The sequence below is a fragment of the Pongo abelii genome, chromosome X (genome assembly GCF_028885655.2).
Source record: "Pongo abelii isolate AG06213 chromosome X, NHGRI_mPonAbe1-v2.0_pri, whole genome shotgun sequence".
NCBI classification, from domain to species: Eukaryota; Metazoa; Chordata; class Mammalia; order Primates; family Hominidae; genus Pongo; species Pongo abelii.
In genome coordinates, this window is record NC_072008.2 from 22,557,278 (window position 1) to 22,562,722 (window position 5,445).

The 5,445-nt window shown below is 40.8% G+C and overlaps 1 pseudogene; it reads left to right on the forward strand.

Annotated features, from left to right (window-relative positions):
- Positions 1-2,686: 2,686 nt before the first annotated feature.
- Positions 2,687-3,898, forward strand: LOC100456353 (12S rRNA N4-methylcytidine (m4C) methyltransferase-like; annotated as a pseudogene).
- Positions 3,899-5,445: the final 1,547 nt, after the last annotated feature.

Below are 5,445 nucleotides of genomic sequence, written 5' to 3' on the forward strand. Positions count from 1 at the left end.
CCAGAGAGAGCAGCACGCAGAGGCTTGCATTGTGGATTTCAGCTCCAGATCCACTGCAGGAAGAAACCAGCAATCCCAAGAGAACCCATAGACCCTCTGAAGGAAACGGATTGCTCCTGTAGGGCCCGAGAGACAACTCAAATACTGTGAGTGCGCCAATTGTGAAGGCGGGAAAGGGAGACTGCCTCTCCCGAATCACTGGAGTAGCTGAAGGTCGGTTTGCAGGAGAAGTTTCCGACTTTACCTGGAGCTGAGTCAAGTTAGAGAGAGGAGTGAAATACAAGGGTAGAGGAAGCAGCAGAAAGGCCCTGGGAGCTCACTGGGTCCCCAAGCAGCCCATTCCTGCCTGGCACCACAGGGATCCATTGGGAGGGTGGCCAGAGGAACAGGGGGTAAAACTCCACAGGGAGAAGGAATTCTCTAGCTGAACTTTGTAACAATTTGAGCGAGGAGAGAAGCCTCCTAGCCAGAACTCAGGGGAGGGCACAAATTGGGTATGCAGACTTCACAGGCAGAGGAAGAACTAAAGCCCTTTTCTCTCACAGCTGGGAGGCAGATAGCCCAGGGCAAGTTTTCAAGCCAATCTTGCCCTCTGCCTGGAAACAGACTTGGGGCTGTTGGTGGGGGGCACAGTGGGAGCGAGACTGGTCCTTCAGTTTGCCTGGGAGCTGCGTGAGGCCTGTGACTGCTAGCTTTCCCTCACTTCGCTGACAACCTGCATGACTCAGCAGAGGCAGCCATAGTCCTCCTAGGTACACAACTCCAGTGACTTGGGAATCTCACCACTATCTCCCACAGCAGCCGCAGCAAGACCCACCCAAGGTGAGTCTGAGCTCAGACACACCTAGCCCCACCGCCACCTGATGCTCTTTCCCTATCTACCCTGGTAGTAGAAAGCAAAGGGCATATAATCTTGGGAGTTCTAGGGCCCCACCCACTGCCGGTCCGTCTCCACACTACTACAGCTGATGCTTTCTGGAAAGCTCCACCTCCTGGCAGGAGGCCAACCAGCACAAAAATAGAGCATTAAACCACTAAAGCTAAGGAACCTTGCAGAGTCCATTGCACCCTCCGCCACCTCCACTGGAGCATGTGCTGGTATCCGTGGCTCTGTGTGGACAACCCCCAGTACCAGTCTAGAGCCAGGCAGACTTGCTGGATGGCTAGACCCAGAAGAGAGACAACAATCACTGCAGTTCGGTTCACAGGAAGCCACATCTATAGGAAAAGAGGGAGAGTACTACATCAAGGGAACACCCCGTGGGACAAAAGAATCTGAACAACAGCCTTCGGCCCTAGACCTTCCCTCTGACAGAGCCTACCCAAATGAGAAGAAACCAGAAAACATGGTTCCTGAATTCCAGAAAGAATTCAGGAGGTTAGTTATTAAGCTAATCAGGGAGGGACCAGAGAAAGGTGAAGCCCAAAGCAAGGAAATCCAAACAATGATACAAAAGTGAAGGGAGAAATATTCACGGAAATAGACAGCTTAAAGAAAAAACAATAAAAAATTCAGCAAACTTTTGACACACTTTTAGAAATGCGAAATGCTCTGGAAAGTCTCAGCAATAGAACTGAACAAGAGAACAAATAAATTCAGAGCTCGAAGACAAGATCTTCTAATTGACCCAATCCAACAAAGAAAAAAGCGTAAGAAAATATGAACAAAGCCTCCAAGAAGCCTGGGATTATGTTAAATGACCAAACCTAAGAATAATCGATGTACCTGAGAAAGAAGAGAATTCTGAAAGCCTGAAAAACATACTTGGGGGAATAATCAAGGAAAACTTCCCTGGCCTTGCAAGAGACCTAGACACCCAAATACAAGAAGCACAAAGAAGATCTGGGAACTTCATCACAAAAAGATCTTCGCCTAGGCACATTGTCATCAGGTTATCCAAATTTAAGATGAAGGAAAGAATCTTAAGAGCTGTGAGACAGAAGAACCAGGTAACCTATAAAGGAAATCCTATCAGATTAATAGCAGATTTCTCAGCAGAAACCCTACAAGCTAGAAGGGAATGGGGACCTATTTTGAGCTTCCTCAAACAAAACAAGTATCAGCCAAAAATTTTGTATCCAGCGAAACTAAGTAACATATATGAAGGAAAGATACAGTCGTTTTCAGACAAACAAATGCTGAGAGAATTCACCATTACCAAACCACCACTACAAGAACTGCTAAAAGGAGTTCTAAATCTTGAAATAAATCCTGGAAACATATCAAGACAGAACCTCTTTAAAGCGTAAATCACACAGGACCTATAAAACAAAAACATAAAAGCAAAAACAAAAAACAAACAAAAAACCAAAGTACACAGGCAACAAAGAGCACAATGAAAGCAATGGTACTTCACATTTCAATACCATCATTGAATGTAAATGGCCTAAATGCTCCATTTAAAAGATACAGAACTGCAGAACGGATAAGAACTCACCAACCATCTGCTGCCTCAGGAGACTCACCCAACACATAAGGACTCACATAAACTTAAAGTAAAGGGGTAGAAAAAGGGATTTCATGCAAATGGACACCAAAAGCAAGCAGGGGTAGCTATTCTTATATCAGACAAAACAAACTTTAAAGTGGGCAAATGCAGGTTCTCCGGCACCGTAGTGGTAGTCGCTGGCCCAAGTTAGAGGCCAACTGAGAAGTCTTCGTGCCTCAGATTTGTTGACCTACAGAATGCTTCAATATCCATATTTTTGTAGAATGTATAAAGAACATCTTTCATGTTGGTTGGAATCTGGCATACCTAATTTAGGTATCTGGCCAAAAAGAATACCTACTACAGCAGAAAAATATAAAGAATATGAAGCCCAGGAGCAAATAGATCAAACTCAAGCCCAGGAGTTAAACAGATCTCAAGATAGAGATTTTGAAACTATGGCTAAATTACATATTCCAGTAATGGTGGATGAAGTTGTTCATTGTTTGTCACCGCAAAAAGGACAGGTTTTTCTAGATATGATATTTGGTTCAGGAGGGCACACAAAAGCTATTCTACAGAAGGAGTCAGATATTGTTCTGTATGCCTTGGACAGAGACACAACAGCTTATGCATTAGCTGAACATCTTTCAGAGTTGTATCCTAAACAAATCCGAGCTATGCTGGGCTAGTTCAGCCAGGCTAAAGCCTTATTAATGAAAGCTGGAGTGCAGCCAGAGACTTTTGATGGAGTTCTTATGGATCTTGGGTGTTCCTCCATACAACTTGATACTCCCAAAAGAGGTTCTTGCCTTCAGAAAGATGGCCCCTTAGACATGAGGATGGATGGTGGCAGGTACCTTGACATGCCCACTGCTGCTAATGTTGTGAATGCTTTAGATCAACAGGTACTTGCATCTATCCTAAGAACATATGGGGAGGAGAAGCATGCCAAGAAAATCGCTTCAGCACACAGCATCTACCCCATCACCAGAACCAAGCAGCTTGCCAGCATCATCACAGGAGCATTTCCTCCCTCTGCTATTTATGCACGAAAAGACTTGCTACAACAATCTACTCATATTGCCACCAAGACTTTCCAGGCTCTTCGCATATTTGTGAACAATGAGCTCAATGAACTCTACACAGGACTGAAGACAGCTCAGAAGTTTCTGAGACCTGGTGGTTGCCTTGTTGCCCTCTCCTTCCATGCACTAGAGGATTGCATCGTCAAAAGATTTTTGCTTGGAATAAGCATGACAGAAAGTTTTAACCTAAGTGTTAGACAGCAAGTGATGAAAACACTGCAACTGGGTTCAGATCATGAAAACACGGAAGAAGTCTCTATGAGAAGAGCTCCTTTCATGTGAGAATTGATACACAAGAAGGTACTTAGTCCACAAGATCGGGATGTACAAGATAACCCCAGAGGGTGCTCAGCCAAGCTTAGAGGAGCTATCAAATTATAAGTTACCATCATCTTACTCTTCAAATTTTTTTCTCACAATTTCTCTAATCTTTACCCATGTTATGTTCCTGAACGCCTTGATATAGGTTTAAGTGTGGGACAGTCTGAAAAGTGATAGCATTTAGCATTTTTTTCCCCTCAAAAAGAAACTGTAGGAAATATTACCATGACAGAGAAAGTTCCACTCAGGGAGCAGCAGCATCTCAAGACTGGAAAAATGTGTTAATCTTTGCATCATACTGGACTCTTGAAATGCAGTCCTTCCTCTGGCCAGGAAATTTTCTTTAAATAATACTATGTTGTGTTTATCTAAATATGTAAACTCAAGCTGTCAAATCATACCTGCCTGTCCTAAATTTTGAACTTAGATATTTGCAACAGTCTTTCTCTGGCTCAAATGACGATGATTACGGATGAATTTTAATGTCCCTACTTGTGAATAATTACTATAGCTTTGTCAAATGTAGGCTTTTCACAAATTTTAAATTTTAAAACATTAGTTTAAATACGTGTTATACTGATAAAATTTCATTTTTCCAATTACAGTCTATTATTTCAAAGAGATTTTTCAGTATGATATGGGTCATTTTGTTCACATATAGCAAAGTAAAAATGTAAAATCCTTACAGAGAATTGTTTGACAAAACTTATATTTCATGTCAATTGTGTTTAATAACAGCTCACAATGCCTTTAGTACATACTAAAGTCTCTTATTAGAATCTTGTATTTTTTAATTGAGCTAATCAAAATAATTCAGCCAAGTCTATTCGAAATAGAAAACTATTTAATATAGTAAAATCAATGCTCCCTTAACGGTGTTACAAAGATATGGTAGCTGTAATAAGGGGAAAAGTTTATTCAAGAAAAGAGTACTTGGTAGAAGATTCTTTAACAAATTGATGAGATTGATTCATAATTCACATGTCAACTTTTTATATGTAATATGTACTTCTAATTTATTCAGTTATTCATCAATAACTGAAAGCAAAGTAAAAAGGTAAAATCAAGCAAGTACTGAACTTGTCATTAGAAAAGCAAAGATAAGTACAATATACATGGCCCACAGTACATGTCCTATAGAGTTTAGTAGAGAAAAATTATGTTAATTATAATCACACAAATCAGTATAAAATGGACACAGTGGCAAATACTACAAACAAGTCGTACCTGGTACTGTAAGAGCATCTAGTAAGGATTTTATCTGTTGTCATAAACCAGGTATGAGAACATAATACTTGAATTGTGAACTGAAGGATGAGTTGGAGATAATTAGTCAAAGGGCACATGGGGTATGGAAGGGGACATGTTGATTAACGGTACACATAAATAAATATTCTCTTAAATAGTTATCCTTGAAATCACATTTATACCATTGATTTGCTCAGTAAACATTTTTCAAATACAGAAAAAAGGTTCTCCATTATGGTTACAAATTTTAAGTTGGTGGATCCAAGTGAATGAAATATCAGCATAACTGTATCGGCAAAATAGATAAGAATTAAATACATGAATTTACCTCAGACTTATTTTATCTACCAGTGTAATAT